General features: G+C 41.0%; 1 protein-coding gene across 1 annotated transcript in view; it reads left to right on the top strand.

Moving 5' to 3' along the window:
- GPC4 (glypican 4) overlaps positions 1–20,205 on the top strand; it is a 179,841-nt gene that overhangs the window by 108,817 nt on the left and 50,819 nt on the right. The window lies entirely within an intron of this gene.

Here is a 20,205-nt window from a genome sequence, read left to right as displayed (position 1 = left end):
TTTTTTCTGTGTTGCAGTGCATTTTATATGTTGCATTTGTTGGGGTTTTTGTGGTGCATTGCATTTACACTCATTTGCAAGTTTTGCTGAAAAAAAATAAAATGTAGTGCTTCCTGTACTTTTTTTTTTTTCAGCACTGGGCAGATGCAGTGCAACGCACTGATGTGAACTGCATTCATGGGGAACCATTATTTTTTGGTTGCTGCACACCTGGTGTAACTGAACCTCAGAGGAACAGCGTCTGATCATCCCTATTTTTTTTTTTTTGCCCCACTTTCAGATACTCACCCATCTAGTGGATCCAGCATTGGCCCGCTGAGATCATCACATGTCTGGCCACAGCTCCGTCCTGCGCTGCCATAGTTTCTCTGACGTGCCAATAGGCCCACCCCTCCTCCTGTTTTTTTTTTTTAATGAAAGCCTATGCCTCCTTGGATATGTAATATACATATTCCGGGAAGGACATCAGGCAGTGTGCGGGGCGAACTTAAAAAAAAACACCTAAACAAATTTAAAAAAAGATAGAACTGTCTTATTTATTTTCCTTTAGATTTACCTTTACCTATGTAGTACAAGGGCCTGGCTGATTTGCATACAGATTGAAAGTGTTTAGGTTTGACCTTCATATTATGTGTTTTTGGTAAATCTAAAGGAAAATTGTATAATGTATGGCAATCTTAAAGTGTAACTAAAATCTTGCTTTTTTTCCTTTGAAAATAACAAATGTGTTATACTTGCCTGCTCTGTGAAGTGGTTTTGCACAGAGCACACTGGATCCTCCTCTTCTCTGGTCCCTTGATGGAGCTCCTGACCCCTTCCTTCTGCCGAGTGCCCCCACAGCTAACAGCTTGCTATGGGGGCACACAAGCCGAGCCGCAGCTCCGTGTGTCCATTCAGACATGGAGCTGCGGTTTGGCCCTACACCCTCTCTCTTCTGATTGGCTAACTGACTTTGATAGACAGCGGGAGCCAATAGCGCCACTGCTGTGTCGCGGCCAATCAGGAGGGAGAGTCCTGGACAGCCAAGGCACTCTTGGACATCGCTGGGTAGAGATGGGGCTCAGGTTAGTATTAGGGGGCTGAGGGGGGCTGCTACGCACAGAAGGTTTTTTTATCTTGATGCATAAAGATAAAAAACCTTCTGCCTTTACAACTACTTTAAGTTTCTAAGAATGAAGCCTAATCTTTGAATGGAGGGGGTGGATGATTTAAAGGTCTGCCCCCTCCATTATAGATTGCTTTTCGGTCTTAAAAGCTGAGAGAAAGTGGGTGTAAAAGGGTGGGCATAGACGGGCATTTTTGAAGATTCTGTAAGATGTTAAAGCAGAGTTCCACCCAAAAGTGGAACTTCTACTCATTGTACTCCTGCCCTCCTCCGGTGCCTGTCTTTCACAGGTATGCTTTCCCCACTTCCGGGAGCCTCAGCCGCGGGTATTGACGTCACAGCTGGGGCTCCCCCCTCCTCCTCCTGTTGCCGGCCCCGGGCCAGTAGGAGAGAGGAGCGGAGCCTTGCGCATGAGCAGTAGGGTTCCCGGCGTGAAGCCAAAAGGCTACATTGCCGGGTTCCCTTACTCACAATGGAGGCGGCATTGCGCCCGACAGCTGATGGAAACCTCACATGATCACTGACATCACTGGACTCCAGGACAGATAAGTGTCCGATTATTAAAAGTCAGCAGCTGCAGTATGTGCAGCTGCTGGCTTTTAATTTTTACAGCAGTGGGCGGACCTCCGCTTTAAGGCTTTACGAGTAGGTTGCCCCCTATAGACACAGATGTCACTGATGTTTCTATTAAAATTGTGTTTTGTCTTATTTCCATGTGTTGCTCCGGTCACTGACTTTATACAGTGCCAGTGATCAGCTTTGATGTATGTAAAGAAATCAGATGTAGGCTGCTGTAAAACTTCCCAGTGCTGAAGGTGGGTTTTTATAACCCTTAGTCCCATGCACTTCAGCTCCTCAGAATCAGCAAACTGTATTTACAAATTGTATTTGCATAGACGGAATAAAAATGGTCACACTTCAATTTTGCTGGTAAACTGTCCATCCAGCGGTCAGACAGGTCTTGATGATATTTCCGGGTTCTGGTACAAAGTATGGACAGGTGTCCCCCTTTATTGTCCAACAACCCCCCTCCCCTTTTCCAGGTGGAATGATTTACAGTATACCTGAGCATAGAAGTCTGAGGACCAGTAGAGCACACAATGATGATTTTCCATGTGATGTCCCAAGCAGGGGTTCGGGAACTGGCTTATTCTTTCCAGGAGAACCAGGGACCTAGTCGGATGTCTGCAACCATGTTCCTACACCATAACTGATTGGTGCAACATGTTACAGACTTGCATCAGTTCTGTCAACTAGTTTTGTGTTTGGTCACATCCTTTGAACTTTTATATTATGCCATCATTCTAATGCATTAAACACAAACCTCTTATGGAGTTTATTTGCTAGGCTTCTTGATTAAAGTATAACTAAAGGCAAACGTGATTTTTTTTTTTTTTTTTTTATATAGATAAAGTAGAGGGGGATTAAAACACCAGCCAGGTTTTTATTGGTGTCTGTGTTCCCAAATTTTGGTTTGTCCCCAGAACAGTAATAGAGGAGAAATCTTCCAATGGGGACACTAGTTCTAGTCAGCTTGGTGACAAACCAGGGGTTCCTTCACTTGGGGATTTCCTCTCACTTGTTATGGGACAGGAAGTGATGGCAAATTTCTCCAGTGGGAAATTGGTGGCAAAATAAAAGGTCAGGAGGTAATAACCCTCCCTTAATTTATCCAAAATGAAGAAAAAAGTTTTGCCTTTTAGTTTTACTTTAGTATTCTAAGTTCCTGCCTACAAATTTAGAACAGGGAGCCATGTTCATGTCTTTAGAATGATTCTAATTTCTAAACAACATCTGACAAGAATAAACACTGCCATAGATGGCCCAAGCCTTCTGGGTTTATAATTTCCAACGTTTTCTTTGGCCATTTCTATAACTGGGCTCAATTCTGGGAACCTTGCACACTCCTGTAGACTCATGTTACAGAAATGAATTCCCCTGTGTGGCTTACAGTATGATTGTAACAACTATTTGATAGTGGTCAGTTGGAAGCCAGTTGCTAACCTGAATTATTGTATTACAATAAATATTCTGCAGTTTTGCTACTGGCATGTCAAGATTTAGGACGACCACATGGCATGGCCAGGCCTGTGCTGACACCTAGTGTGGAAGTTGGAGGTTATACAGCATTGTGTTTTCACCTAAGGGCTTGTTACTACCAGATATGTTTTTGTGCAATGCACTGCAGTTTTGCAAAAACATTTTTATCATTAGTAGCTCCTTTTCAATCTGTTGTGTTGCAGTTGGTTGTAATAAAGTCCTTTATCCTGCATCTGTATGTGCATTGACCTGCAGTTTGCCAGTTCAGTTTTTTTTTTTTTTTTTAAATGCAACACCTAGCCACATGTGTCAATTCCATAACCCTTGCATTCTGTCCCTAACATTGTACTGTTTAGACCTATAATAAGGCAGCCTTTGAATTTTGTACATTTATATTGGCTTATGTAGACCACTTGGTGTGGGTGACTTTTTATTGCTCATATTATATTGATCTTGGATTCGCTAAGTGATATACTTGGTCTGGGTTTGCGATCCATTAAGTAGTAAAGCAGGGACAATTATGCCATCCCTGGAGCTTGAACCCTCAAAACTGTTTAGTATTGGCAGCACCCATCTTTCTATGTTTGCAGCTCAGAGGCATTTAGGCTGGGTTCATACTGGTGCGAACACAGACATCACATGATTCGCACTGCATTGCTGTGCAGATCACATGCGATATCTGCAATGCGAATTCAGCTATACAAATTGGCTGAAATCGCATCACATTAGCATCAAAATGGTGCAGGACCCTTTTTTTGGTCTGCACTGGAATTCGATCGCTTGGGTGTTCACACCCATGCAATCCAATTACTGTACCATTTGACAATTCGCACTGTGATATACAAAAACCAATCTGGGGATGTCATTAACTTTCTATTGACATCCGCAGTGGTTCGCAGAGGGCAGTGTGAACTGCCTGCGTGTAACGTACAATGTGGGTATAATTTCCCCAATTCTCTCAACATTGGTGTTTCAAGGGGCAAAGTGACAGTACATGTTAATGCAAAGATCTTTGAAAAACAGAACAGTTGTAGGAACACATGGGGCCGGTTCACACCAGAACGCGGCACAGAAAAGGCAAATTTCCCACACCACCTAAAACGCACTTCCTTTGTGATCTGCTGCGGTTGCCAGTATAAATATAAAGGTACCCAAACCCATATTTTGCACGCAGTGCATTTGTGGACACCAAATTGCATGATACGACCATACTGTCCGATCTGGTGTGGCACATTTTTTTGAAAGTTCATACTTTCTCTGCATTTTGGTGCGATTTCAGCCTATTCAGACGAATGGTCTGCAAAATCACACCACACAGGAACGCGCAGAAATCACACGAGTGCATGCTTGCGTTCCTGTTCGATCCTGATGTAAATGGTTTTTGGTGTGAGCTAACAGGGACCATTTACATAGGGTAGGTATCCCTATGTGCTGGTACCACTCGTTCCACCATATGTTTCTGAGAAAGGCTTGTGTGGCCCCTCCTGTGGATTTTTTCTCATAGTAGACAGACGCATCTCATGCCAAAAACGATGGGTGATGATTTACCATCTTCTCACATTACTACACTCTGACTTTTCTCTCTGAACATTTGAATTGTAAAACTATTTATTTTAAAAATCGTAAAATACATTTCTGTCAGAGCTGCATGCTATAACTATTCCTCAGTAGTTGCCACCTTTACTGCATTTCTGTTTCAAGCAGTGCTCAGATTGGTCATGTTGACTGCAAATATTGAACTGTGTGTGGACAGCCTTAGGGACAGTGCAATCCTAAAGTATTCAGACCCCTTCCACTTTTTTCAATGTTATATTGCAACTTGATACTACAGTTGTAAATTTATCTCATTAATCTACCGGTACACTTAGTTTTTACTTTGTCATTTTGGGGTACTATTTTAAAAATGTCTGAATTTATTAAAAAAAAAAAAAAAAAACTGAAACATCACATGTACTTAAGTATTCAGACCCTTTTACTCAGTACTTTGTTGACGAACCTTTGGCAGCAATTGCATCCTCAAGTATTTTTGGGTATGACGCAACAAGCTTTGCACACCTAGATTGGGGGATTTGCTGCCATTCTTCTTTGCAAATCCTCTCAAGCTCAGTCAGGTTGGATGGGAACTGTTGGTGGAAAGCCATTTTTAGGTCTCTTCAGAATGTTCAATTGAGTTCACATCAGGGCTCTTGCTAGCCCACTATAGGACATTCAGAGTTGTCCCTAAGCCACTCCTGTGTTGTTTTGGCTGTGTGCTTAGGATTGTTGTCATGTTGGAAGGTGATCTTTCAGCCCAGTCTGAGGTTCTGAGCGCTGTGGAAGAGGTTTTCAGTAAGGATATCTCTGTACTTTGCCTGACTAGTCTTCCAGTCCCTGCTGCTGAAAAACACGCCCACATCATGATGTTTCCACCACCATGTTTTATGGTTGAAGTTGTATTGGGCAGGTGATGAGCGATGCTGTAGTATCAGGCTGCAACATAACGACATTGAAAAAGTGAAGGGAGTCTGAATGCTTTAGGAATGGCTGTATACTGTTGTGCACATAGCACCGTAAACTAAATTTAATTATTTTCTATATAAACATGTCATAAGTGACATTCCTTTTGAAGCTGGTATCTAATAGCTTAAAAATTGCAGCAGAGATATAGTTTCCCATAGAAACCAGATGCTTGCCTCCATGTTCTGCTTGCTTTGGAAAACTGACAGCTGTACGCTGGGTGTTGTGAGTAGTCATTTGCAGTCTTTACTTCCCATAGGCCTAGAACAAAGGAAGTTGAAGGCTCAGATTGAGAGATGTACAACCCATAAATTCTTGGCAAAAAATATCCATAAATAAGCAATAAATTCTATGCTTTTTGCTTGGATAAGAAAAGAAGCCCCAGGAACACACATTTGCAGATGATTATGGGTATGGTATGCCAGTGATTTGTTGGATGACTTCAAGCAGTGTTGAAAAGCAGAATCCTATATATAATTAATTCCACTTTTGTCAAAGCCTTGTTGGCAGTTTGCGGGGTAAAGGAGAAAGAAAGAAAATTCAGTGCATTTCTCCATTTATGAATGTAAAATTCAACATTAGAAGCTTTCCTATTGAGGATTTTTGTTCTGTAAGGTGCATTGCTACAAAGTTAATGAGGTTAAATCCAAAATAGGTTCTCTTTAAAAGATATGTTCACCTTCTGGAGCGTGCTTCAGCTTATACCCAATTTTAGGGTGTAACATGTTCCAGTACATGTCCTCCTCAATAAATACACATTTCTTTTTCATACATCATGGGACACAGAGTTAGGCTAATATTCATTATTCGCTGGGTTATACTTCATCTCCAGGTGAATGGACACTGGTAGACCAAAGGTCTTTAGACAGGAAGTGATCCCCTATTTAACTCCTCCCATACAGGAAATACTTCCGTTTTTTTACCAGTGTCTGCAAGTTGGATGGCATGGTTGTTTGAGCTCTCTGAGCTCCAGGCTTTTAGTCCCATAGACGATTCTTAAAGGAATCAATGTATTGGCCGATTGGATCCATTTGACACAAGCTTTGTGTTCTTAGATAAATGGTACTTGAGCCTCGCAAAGAAGACTCAAGTTACTGCAAGGTTTTGCCTGTAATGCGGTCTCCGGGCGCTGGACCCTGCAAAGTGGAATCCTGGACACTACAGCTCTAAGGCATTCCTGCAGGGTGCTGTACAGGTCCAAGGGAGTGGACCCTAAACATGAAAAGGGTACCCAGTCCTTGAAGGTCCTCAAGTGACAGGAACCCACCATGAAGGGTGAAGATTGGGTTCTTAGTTTCTAAGCTGCCCTGCGACTGGCGGGTAAGGGAAACCCCTTTATAATTATTATGGGGTGTGCCAGTGATTGTGGGCTAGCTGTGGGCGTTTGCAAAGTGTACCCTTTTTGCTGGTGTCTGTCTTTTTTTTTTTTTTTTTTTTTACCTGAATGATGGCACACGACGGTGCGCTATTTCGCCATGGTGCACATGTGTTCACAAAAGCGCCGCTGGGCCCAGCAGTTTATTTGGCGGCCATGACGCATGCGGCTCCACCGCACATTCGCAGTAGCCTTTATCTGGGCGCACGAAGATTCGTGTCATACGTGAATACGGCCACACCCTTTCATTGGGACCGCGTGCGCATGCATGCGCAGAACGTTCGGGCGCACAGCGAGCTTATTTAAGCTGTGTATGCCAAGCATGCAGTGCTTCAAGAAGGCAGCTGTGGGACACAGAGCAGGCTCTGAACCAGGCACTTGCAGCGGTTCATTTCTCCTTACCCGGGTCACGTGAGTCACTAGGTGTTGCTTGGCAGACTAAAGGTGCTTAGCAGGATTGTTGCATAGGGGCTTGGTGAGCCCTATTAATAGGTCTCCCTTCTGAGGTGTGTTAATAATACTACAAAAAGAAAATAAAAAGAATGTGAATATAGTCCAAAAAAACACAATGAATGCGTGTGAACTTGCAACACAACAGCAGCCTATGTATTGCACAAATTCAGTCCATATGATGTGCACCAAGTATGTAATCTTGAAATAAACACCACTGAGAGACTGTGTACCTCCACCACATAGAGTGCGTGCTTACCAGAAGAATTTGGTGAGAAGAATCTTGAGCTAGGCACTAGGCGACCAGGGAGACTCTTATCAACCAGTCGACTGTCGGCTGTTTTTCTTGATGATTTTACTCTGCCTTCCGCGGGAAGTTTAAAATCTTGTCAGTTTGTTTGAATTTTTTAATTGATTTTCAGATTCCATCACTTCCTGTAGATGCTTTCACTTCCTGTTAGCCATCTCCCTGGGAGATATTATCATGACATTATTTTGCCTTCTTTTTTCTCTCATCCTCGTTCGGCGTAAGAGACACGACTGCATTCTTTGGACGTTGTCCGGGCAGTCAAGGTTTATTTGTCTAGACATGCGGAGATCCGAGGATCAGACTCCTTTATTGTTTTACCAAAAGGACTCAAGAAGAGGCAGGTAGCTTCCAAAGCTTCCATTCCAAATTTTGTCTGTCAATTGGTCATTCAGGCCTATGGTCTGAAACCTAAAGCTCCTCCCTTTAGGGTGAGAGCTCATTCTACCAGGGGTGTAGGAACCTTCTGGGCTTTTTGCCATCAGGTATCTGTGGCTCAGATTTGTAAGGCTGCTACCTGATCTTCAGTGCATACGTTCATAAAATTTTATCAAGTGGATGTTCGAACAGCCGAGGATTCGGCTTTTGGCCCACAGTGTACTGCTGGCTGCTGTATAAGGTCGGATGGCTATTGTTTGGCATTGTCTCCCTCCCCTCAAGGCTATTACTCTGGGACGTCCCAGTAGGTAATGAATATTAGCCTGACTCTGTGTCCCATGATGTATGAAAAAGAAAATAGGATTTTTTTTTGTCATACTTGCCTGTAAAATCTATTTTGTTGAGTATATCATGGGATACAGAGGTCCCTCCCCTCTTTTTGAGGATTCAGTGCTTGCTACAAAACTGAAGTACTTCCTGTATGGGAGGGGTTATATAGGGGATAACTTCCTGTCTAAAGACCTTTGGTCTACCAGTGTCCATTCACCTGGACATGAAGTATAACCCAGCAGGTAATGAATATTAGCCTAACTCTGTGGCCCATGATGTACTCAAAGAAAAGGATTTTACAGGTAAGTATGACGAAAAAAAATCCTATTTTTTTTTTTTTTTAACCTGCAAAATTATGTTCATTTTTATTAGGTGTACTTAGCCTGCGGTTCATATTGGGTGCTCCGTGTGATTGGTCGTTATAGGGCATAGTCATCATATTGGATAGTTGCATAATATGCATCAAGTATTGCTTTTGCATACATAGGTTTAGTCAAACTTAATTAAATAGACTTTGAACCATTTTTATTACAAACTGCAGCACAGAATAGAAAAATAAAGCACATCGTAGCGTGCTCTCATGTGAGCAAATAGCGCTCTTGAAAATCAATATACAACCTCCAGCACAGTTTGGAGATTTTCATGTGCGATCTCTCAACTGCGACCATATCTTTACAAATAATGTACTAGAACTGTCTTACAATCACCAAGCTGTATTCTCATGTAAATATAAAGTATTATTTCTGTTTTTTTTCTGTAAATCCACTTTTTTGTAAAATCTAAAATAAGGAATGTTTAAAAAAATATTGCTGTTGCAAATCTAATGTAAGAAATTCTTTCATCAAATCTCTATAGCAATTATGGGTGTATACAGATGTTATAAACTATTCTTGTACATTTATGACAGTGTACAGATTGAAGGTGACTGTATCAAATGCCTCTGTAGAAGAGGTGTGTGTGTGGGGGGGGGGGGGGGGTGTAGGAATGCATTTATATAATATGCTTTCCTGACTATGGAGTTTGGATGCACTGTCCATTGAATGTGCGAGGTAGGATCATTCTACAAAACAACATCCGATACTGCTATGCACTGGCTTTTTATCATTTAGAAACCCTCATTTATGGTTACCCACAAAAACATGACCCTCCATAGTGCTCCTTACAGGAACACTGTCCATGCCTGGTACTAAGCCACTGGCACCAATAAAATCAGTCCTCCCCAAGACAGATTGTGGTGGCTCTGTCTTTTGAAGATGGAAGGGATGAGTTCTAGCTCTTTGTATTCACCACTCTGTTCTGGTATTATCGGAGGACCGATGATGCAAGGAGAGAACTTTCTCCCATCCTAATGCCTGGTTCACACCTATGCATTTTTCAGTTTTCCAGAAAAACACTACAGTCAATTTAACATGGTTTCCTATGCATTTTATGGAAAGGGCCAGGAACTTTTTTCTGGTTCCATAGACTTCAGTGGATCAAAAATGTGTATTGAAAAAACGCAAAATGCACCTGGAATATGCAACCTGCATAGGTGTGAATCAGGCCTAAAACTAGATCTGCACCTTGACTCTGATTAGGAGAAATTCTGGTATGGTGGGTTGGCAACAACCCACAGAGATTTTAGTGTCCTTTTATGTCTAGTATCTCAATTCCAGCAGAAAAAATTAACTCCTCATATTGTGTGAAATAATTTGCAATGTTTCACAATGACACAAACTGCGTTTGGTTAATTTATCTCTTGCAGAACATGTTTTTCTAAGCTGTTACCAATAGTCTGAACGTTGTAGTCTGTGATGAACAAGTGAGAGAGTGCAATATCTTTCCTTTGGATTTTATTGTGGCCTCTTGGCAAGGAGTGGCTTCCTTAACCTAAGTGCCTTTATAATGATAAGAAGTAAAAGGCAAATTTTGTTCACAAATTTATCAGACAAGGTAAGATTAGTGGATTGGTTCACTCAAGTACTAGATGATTCAGTTGTGATATGATTCAGACCTTCAAGCTTCTTTATTATGTGCTTTTGTGTTTGCTGCATTTGTTAGTCGTTAATTTGGCTTATTCAGTTAGGCTCCATTCACACTAGCGCGTTTTTTGATGCATTTTGCATTTTGCAGAAATGCATGGGAATTTTTTAACATGGGTTCCTATGGAACATGTTCACATCAATGCTTTTTTGTATCTCTGCGTTTTTGGAAAGGGTCGGGGACTTTTTTTCATGCAAAAAGCAGCGTTTTGCATGTAATGGATTTCAATGGACAAGCATCAAAAACGCAAGTGCAGCGTTTTTGGTGCGTTTTTGGTGCGTTTTTGCCGGGTTTTTTTTTGTAATTTTTTTTTAAGACTGTAAAAAAAAAATGAAAAAAAAAAACGCAAAACGCAAATCGCGGCAAAAACGCTACAAAAACGCTGCTCAAAAACGTGCCAAGCATGAAAAAAAAAACTCCAAAAACGCTCAAAAGCAACATGCATAGGTGTGAATCGAGCCTTAGGGCTTGTTCACATCAGAATGCAGTGTGGAAAACCCACGTTTCATGTGCGTTTCCCACACCACATTCAGAATGTACTTCACTTGCGATCTACAGCTGTTGTAATTGCACTGTTGACCATACCCCAAACACAGGTCACAAACGCTGTGCTTTGGCTGTACAGAAGTACCATGCAATCCGGTTGCAGTGCGTTTATTTTATTTTTTTACAGTAGTGCATGCACTACTTTTGGTGTGATTTCAGCCCATTCAAATGATGGATGAAAATGCACTACAAAATCAAGTTCTTGTGTGATTCTTGGTGTGAACCGGCCCCTACGAAGATTGTAAAATGAAGAAGAAAAAAAAAAAAAAGAGAGATGGTTGTAAGGTCAGGGTACAGATTGTGTATTTATTATGGTCAGGGGAATACGTATGAATGTGTGTATGTACAGTGCCTTGAAAAATAATTCATACCCCTTTAATTTTTCCACATTTTGTCATGTTACAACCAAAAACCTAAATGTATTTTATTGGGGTTTTATGTTATAGACCAACACAAAATGGCACATATGTGTGAAGTGGAAGGAAAATGATAAATGGTTTTTCACATTTTTTACAAATAAATATCTGAAAAGTGTCCATTTACTCTGATACCCCTAACTAAAATCTAGTGGAATCAATTGCCTACAGAAGTCACCTAATTCGGAATTGTCTACCTGTGTGTAATTTAATCTCTGTATAAATACAGCTGTTCTTTGAAGCCCTCAGGGGATTGTTGGAGAACCTTAGTGAACAAATAACATCATGAAGGTCAAGGAACACACCAGGCAGGTCAGGGATAAAGTTGTGGAGACATTTAAAGCAGGGTTAGGTTATAAAAAAAATATCCCAAGCTTCATCTTACAGGGCACTATTTAATCCATCATCCAAGAATGGAAAGAGTATGGCACAACTGCAAACCTGCCAAGACATGGCCATCCACCTCAAAATACAGGCCGGGCAAGGAGAGCATTAATCAGAGAAGCAGCCAAGAGGCCCATGGTAACTCTGGAGGGGCTGCAGAGATCCGCAGCTCAGGTGGGAGAATCTGTCCACAGGACAACTATTAGTCGCACACTCCACAAATCTGGTCTTCATGGAAGACTGGCAAGAAGGAAGCCATTGTTTTAAAGGTAGCCATAAGACTTTGCGAGAAGCCATGTGGGGGACACCGCAAACATGTGGAAGAAGGTGCTCTGGTCAAATGAGATCAAAATGGAACTTTTTGGCCTAAAAGCCAAATGCTATGCATTTCAGAAAACGAGCACTGCCCTGAACACACCATCCCTACCAGGAAATGTGGTGGCAGCATCATGTTGTGGGGATGCTTTTCTTCAGCAGGGGCAGGGAAGCTGGTCAGAGTTGATGGGAAGATGGATTGAACCAAATACAGGGCAATCGTAGAAGAAAACCTTTTAAGAGTCTGCAAAAGACTTGAGACTGGGGCAGAGGTGTTCACCAACAGGACAACATACAGCCAGAACTACAATGGAATGGTTTAAATCCAAACATATTCCAGTGTTAGAATGGGCCTTTCAAAGTCATGACCTAAATCCAATTGAGAATCTGTGGCAAGACTTGAAAATTGCGGTTCACAGATGCTTTCCATCCAATCTGACAGAGCTTGAGCTATTTTGCAAAGAAGAATGGGCAAAAATTTCACTCTAGATAGAGGTGCAAAGCTGGTAGAGACATACCGAAAAAGACTTGCAGCTGTAATTGCAGTGAAAGGTGGTTCTACAAAGTATTGACTCAGGGGGGCTGAATACAAATGCATGCCACACTTTTCACGTATTTATTTGTAAAAAAAAAATTGAAAACCATTTATCATTTTCCATTCACTTTACAGTTATAATACACGTTGTGTTGGTCTGTCACATAGAATCCCAATAAAATATATTTACAATTTTGGTTGTAACATGACAAAATGTGGAAAATTTCAAGGGGCATGAATACTTTTTCAATTCCTGCTTGGATGACCTAGGGAATCTGGGCAGGGGGGGAAGTGGGTACCTGTGAAAAGAAAAGAAGGTACCCCCCCCCCCCCCCACTCCCCCAGCGATGTAAAATTTCCAGAAATTTTGAAGCTCAGAAAATAACCCGTTTTTTTGGGGGGGGAAAAAATGAAATTTTCGGAAAAATTGAAAGTCATTCTGTTACTTTAAGAACATAAAATATGACTATGGACAATTTGACTTGGCATAAAATTATCACAACTAGCATATTAAAAATACAGTGTAGCCAAACAATTATCACAAACAGAATTTTTACTTTTTTATAATATTTATTTGTAACAAGGGGAGCAACAATCTCCTGAACTGCTTACTAGTTTATGTGGAACAGCCAAAAAGCCTTCACAAAACAATTTTCAAAACCAGAAGTAACAATTTTTTCATATTTCCTCTCCACAGTATTAAAAATAAAAACCCCATTCTCATAAAAAGAATTGAAGATGGGGGAAGTGTTAAGAAGAGAGTGGAACTAAGTTTTAATAGACATTTAATCAGAATCATTTTCTGAGCTAAAATTGTCAGTATCCATCTCTGCTTCTGCAGCTACTCTACTTTTTTTTTTTTTTTTTTTCCGCCATCACAATTAGGAACTTCTAAAAACTTAAGGTGAATATAAAATATGTTTATCAAATTTTTCAATTTTTCCAATTTTTTGGAAAAAAACAAAAAAGCCTTCAGGAAAAAACAGAAAAAAAAGTTTTTCTGAATTTTTCCTTTTTTTTTCCGGGCCTTCACATCTCTACAACCCCCCAATCCCCCCCCCCCCCCCCAAAAAAAAAGAAAAATAATTCCCAAAAATGTGCCAGAGGAGGGGGGTAGGAAGAAAACAAGCAGAACTTCACCTAAGTAAAGCGCTTCTAAACTAAAGTGTTTTTTGCCTTTAACGTATGCTCTGCATTTTTTACACAGATTAACTGCAGGTGCTGATCAAAGAAATTTTTCCAGCGTGACCATTCAATAGATGTTGATCTACTTATTGATTTCTGTCGAATTGGGAGGGCCACACACAGATCAAAATTCTGCTGGTCCCTGGTGAACCAGCTGAATTTCGCTTCGACCCACCTTAAAGTTTTTGTTGGTTTACATATCCTTAAGCTGGCCATAGATGGCTAGAATGTCACGCCATTCTGGCTGAACTGGCTGAGATTCGATTAATCTATGGGCAGGAAGGCTCCCTGCCGGCAGAACACCATAGCACTGCCGGAGGGATTTCTGTTTCACCACTGACTGTTAATAGGAGAATCGAGCAATTTTTCTTCATTGAATGCCGGAAAGAAAATTGTATCATCTTTAGCTTGCATTATACTATTTGCTTTTACAAGGCAATTTTTTTTTTTTTTTTTGGGTGACACAATCTCTTTAAAGCGGAGTTTCACAAAAAAAAAAAAAATTTAGATGTCAGCAGCTGCAAATACTGCAGCTGCTGACTTTTAAAATAAGGACACTTACCTGTCCCGGGGTCCAGCGATGTCGGCACCCGAGACCGAGCCGTCCCTCGGTCCTCGGGTGCTGCCGCCGCCATTCTCACTGAGGGAATCGGGAAGTGAAGCGTTGCGGCTTCACTGCCCGGTTCCCTACTGCGCATGCGCGAGTCGCGCTGTGCGTCTACACTGGTCCCCGTTGTGTTGTGGGAACTGTGTATTTCCCACAACACAACGGGGGTGGGCGGGGAGTCTGCGGCTAGCTGCGGCTAGCTATACCCGGAAGTGGGTGCAGATACCTGTATTATACAGGTATCTGCACCCCCCCGAAAGGTGCCAATTGTGACACCGGAGGGGGGGAGGAATCCGATGAGCGGAAGTTCCACTTTAGGGTGGAACTCCGCTTTAAGGTCTGTGAATACTTCTAGTAATCAAAAGCTGACAAACCTCTCACCTGAATAAGCCTTTCAGTATCTATAGTCTTAAAGTTCATGCGGAATTAATGAACAAGGTCAATTAAGAGTGTTATCAGCTATTGTGGGAAATTTATCATTCTGACACAGAATTGTTGATACCACCAAATGGGGTTTTGTTTGCTTTTCCTTGAACTAACACAACAAAAGTTAAACATGGCATATTTACCTTTTTATTTTACTTTGGTGTTGGTTGCTGAGCTGATTATTGACTTCCTTTTGTTCAAATCTCATTCTTGGTAAATTTGGCTGAATTTTTTATTTGTGAAAGAAATATCAGGAAACATTTAAACACAGGATGAGAAAAATGCTCCTCCCAACACTTAATACTTTATTTTTAGTAAATGCTTTACATTTATGTAAAGTCGAAAATCTGTGCCACCATTTTTTTTTTTAAAAGTCATCTTTGGGTCGCCTTCACTTCTCTGCTTCCCCATCAACTGACATTTGTGCATCATCTCACGCCTGCACCCGAATGCATCCAATGAAAAAAAATTGAAGCAAAAAAAGTTTTGTCCTGAGATCTTGTGGAATTTTCAACAGAAGTGTGTAATGTACAGCACATGTCCAAGAGGTGGCACAAGTGGAGACGAGCTTGGCACTCGTAGTTACTACACACTGCAGCATTGTTTTAAATGTAAGTTGATTGAACTTGTTTTATTAAATAAATATACCTTTTATATGGGATCACGCTATGTGCGTCTCTTTCCCCCTCACACTGTACATCACTACTCTACCTGACGAACACTGAGGAGAGAGGCACGGGGACATATTCCAGTTTCCAGGCACGGGGACAGATTCCAGATTGGTTATACTCCTGGAGGCATACGAGCTCGGCGCTCGTGGATTGATGCCCACACTCACTTCATGAAAGTGAGTGCAACCTCCCCCTGTGTGTGTCTTGCCCCCCCTCCACTGTGGTCATTGCAGAGTTATTTTACATGCTGTATACTTTTTATTTTTTATATTTCGCTTGGCATGTTCATCATTGTCACTACCTTATACACGGAACGTCTACACCTGCGGGTCATTTGCAACACAGGCTGTACACCTTACAGCTGTAAGGTAAGCGGCTTGCAAACACGGAGGTGTCCTCACTGAAGATCCCCCCTCCCTTCACGATTGGAATTGTTTTGTGTTTCTCATCACAAGTTTTTGTTTTTTGGACTGGATGATAGAACTAATATTCATGTTTGTCCTAGGGATTTGTCACTTGTAGTTCACCAGGATTTGGCACGTTTTTGCTAATGGGGCACTAGCCCACATGTATTTTTCTTGCATTATATATTATTTTTTTTTGTATTGTGTCACTATTCATCCTATTTGTGTTAGTATATGCATTTTTGCTTTGCTATATTCAAGCAGTCACTGTTTCACAATTAACTTTATATATTAGGCTTTGTCTGCCTGTAACATTATAGTCATGTTGATCAGCTACGTTGCACTGCACTGCATCTCCACCATGTTCTTTTAGCATGTAGGATCCATTCATGCATTGGCCCGTTTCTACTTTTTTAGTTCACTTTGCCACTTTAGTCATCTTTGTAGCCCCCCCCCCCCCCCCCCCCCAATTCATCACAGCGCAACTACCATCTTCCCCCACAAGTGCCATGTGCTAGTCTTGTGCGTACACTCTGACATTACACTTATCCTTTGAAAGAAAAAGTTTTTTTTTTTTCTCTAACAATTTTAAGCCTACGTCATCGCTCTTGTGATGTATCCTTTACTGGGTGCATGTATGAAGCCCTGGCTATGTTACCAGCACCTCCAGAAAACCCTTAAAGCGATTGTAAATATAAAAAAAGTGTCTATACTTGCCCGCTCTGTGCAATGGTATGGCACAGATCGGCTGCGGACCTCCTGTTTTCAGGTCTCCCGTCGGCGTTCCTGGCCCTTCCACTCTGTCCAGTGCCCCCATGGAAAGCCGCTTTCCATGGAGGCACTTGTCCATTGACGCAGACTGTGGTACTCAGCTCCGCCCCCACATCACTGACTTTGATTGACAGCACTGGGATTTAATGGCTCTCGGTGCCCCAGCAAAGCCAGTGAGACCCTGAAATGAGGGGACAGCAGCTGCAGACATGCATGGCGATAGATCGAATTAAGGGCTCAGGTAAGTAAAGGGGGAGGGGGGTTAGGGGGATACCAATGCCTTAACATGTTTTACCATAATGCAAGGAATGCATTAAGATAAAAAAATGTTTAGGCTTTACAACCACTTTAAGTATTTTTTAATAGTTTTTTTTAAGAGGCTGAAAGCTTAATGTTAATCAGAAACTACTGGTAAAATCTTACCTCTGTCCCCTGTTGTGACCCATTCGTGGCCAGTGCTCATTAAAATATTGTTAACCATGTAGCTTATATAGTGGTTATAGAAATTCCAGGACATGTTGGGCATCTTAAAGAACACCAAAAATACTCAAAAGAAAAATAATGGATATGAACTCAACCCCTGCTCTTTCACTCAAGTAAATGCACTTTCAAACTGCGCTCTCAAATGATTTATAAATTCTAATATTCACATATCTCAATGGGAAAGAAAGAGAGAGGAATGGAGGGGGCTGTGGTGGATATTCATGTATGACTCTTTCCATCCATATGAAAAAATTAGTCTTTTTTTTTTTTTTTTTCTTCTCCTTCAGAATTTGATAGATAGACAGATAGACAGATAGATAGACAGATATATATTGATAGATATATCTCTAGATATATATCTCTACAAAACTCACAAGATGTTCTAACCAACCTGCTCCTATTTATGGGTCACCTATGTCTAAGTGTGACTCTGGGCCACGCTATTAGAACTATTGGGCCCCAAAAAAGCTTGTGATCGTCCTATAGTTGATTAGCACAACCCCCTATCTTCCATCTTGGTGGAGGCAGGGTTTAGTAAAATAGGTGTGCCTAGGCACCCTTACACACCAGAAAGTGCACTGCTACCTTTCAGGACCAATTCCAGAAAAAGGATACTATTTTTTTAGGGTGCAACTTCAACACAATTATACCACTATAAAATGGCAAATCTTCAAAGGAAGATTTCACTGTTTCACAACCCCTCTGCATAGTGATAAAGTATTCCAGCAATCTACAATGGAATTCTGGACATGTTCTCAAGCTTTGACAAACTGGTTCCTGTTGGAGTAGCAGAAGCTTGTTAGTAGACTTCCGTTAATTGTTTTTCCAGGCTCAATTCTTTCATAAAGATGATTTCTGAGAGTTTGGGTTTAGGGTTCCCAAGTATGGGAAGCTGTAGGTGGTGGGTTCACCTTCCATATCATCAGAAGAGTTTTGTAAAATAGGTGGAATTTTATTTTAAAAAGTATTTTTTTTAAGCCTGTGCAAAGTGCAGTATCTTATAAACTTTTAATATTTTACCTGATCTCAGTATGGTAAACTGAAGTCAGGTTGTTTGTAATGAATGACTGCACAGAAGCATTTACACTTGTCTGACATGTCTACATGTTTACTTACTCGGCAAACATGCCTGGCACCAGACCTATCTTGGATGAACAATAGCACTTGGCTAGTAAAATCTGCTTCTACAGTCAGTTCTTAACTAAAGGTCTTTAAAAAAGGTCACAGACTGCTTGTACGCAATTTCCCTGTTTGACGGTAATTGGCCAAGTTATGCAATGATCATTTCTTGTCTTTGGATACCTCAAGGCTAATTTCCCCCCCAGATGCATTGTCCTGGACCTTGCTGAATTTAACAGCGCAAGACGTGTGGATATCAGAAAGTCCATGGTATTAAACAGTCTGTTCCTACCAATCCCTTACATTGTAATGAGTTTGAAAAAGGGCCTCCATGTTGTATTTGTGTGTTTAGTGTTTTAAAACCACACTGTGCATTAATGTAACATGCATTAAGCTGTCCATTCTAATGTGAATAAGCCCTAAATTTGCAAGTTTTTGGTAATTGCATACTATCTATTGCTATATACTAGTCGGATTTTCGAACAAGTATTCGTATGAAGATTGTAGATTTGATGACTGGACAGATGACAATTGAAAGTGCCTCAATTTAATTTTGCTTTTAAGAATCCAAACTACCTGCCTGAAGTTTGCATGTTCTCCCTGTGCCTTTGTGGGTTTTCTTCGGGTGCACCGGTTTCTTCCTACACTCCAAAGACATGCTGGTAGGCCAATTGCCACCTGTCTAAAATTGGCCCTAGTATGTGTATTAATGAATGTGATTTAGGGACCTTGGATTGTAAGCTCCATGTGGGCAAGGACTGATGTGAAGTAATGATGTAAAGCGCTGAATAAATTAATGGTACTATAAGAATAAAATAAGCATTTGATTTTGGAATAAATGTAATTTCCTCAACGAAGACCACAGATACTTAGAAATTCATTTGTGCGAGAAAAAATTTCCATCCTACTCTTTCAAAGGTTCTCATCACTGTATTGAAACAGAACATTGATCTGAGTAATACAACTAGTGTATACCCAACTTTACTGGATGTATCCATTTGTGATGTTTCGTGTTAAGACTATCTATAAACCTAAGATGGTGCTTACCGAACTCCTGTTTGATCTTTCACACAAAATGATTCAATTAGCAGTAAATATGTTCTCCAACTAATGCTTCATGCACACTGGATGCTGTTTTTGGCTTCAGCCATTTTTTTTTCTACAGCCAGTAAACTCTCTAGCATGTTATCCTGTGTCCATTTACACATAGGCTGTTATCAGCAGTTTTTTGGCAGGGGCGTTTTCTTCCTGGAAAAAACCCCTAAAACTAGTGGGTTTTAAGAGGAGTTTTCAGCTGTAAAAACGCTCTGAATGCTGATAAAAGCGTAAAAATGCAAAAAATAAAGCTGAAAATGTGGCTGTTCAGTGTTTATCAGCACTTTTGAGCCATAAGCTTTTGTGGGAGTATAGTTTTGCTAAAAAATGTTGAAAAACGCTACTGCAAAAATGCTGAAAAATTTATTCTACAGCTTTCTACAGCTAACACTACTTTCTTTTTAATAATAATCAGTGTGTGCGAAGCCCAAAAAAATGATAAATTGCTTGTGCAACCTGATTTTTCCTGACAGGTTGCATTTGCTTTTATGGTGTATTATGATGTAATTCAATAATTTTAAGGACCCCTTTACAGCAGCTTTTTTTGGCTTCAGACATTTTTTTCTGCAGCCAGTAAACTCCCCAGCATGTTACCCTTATGTTTCCATTCACACATGGGTGGTTATCAGTGTTTTTTGGCAGGGGCATTTTCTGGCTGGAAACTGATGCCCCCCCCACCCCCCACCCCACCCAAAACTAGTTTTTCACTTTAAAAACGCTCAAGAGTTGATAATGGCGAAACGCT

This window comes from Aquarana catesbeiana, linkage group LG09 (genome assembly GCF_042186555.1).
Source record: "Aquarana catesbeiana isolate 2022-GZ linkage group LG09, ASM4218655v1, whole genome shotgun sequence".
NCBI lineage: Eukaryota > Metazoa > Chordata > Amphibia > Anura > Ranidae > Aquarana > Aquarana catesbeiana.
The sequence above is the reverse complement of the archived record's forward strand: the minus strand, read 5'-3'. Positions and strand labels throughout refer to the sequence as shown.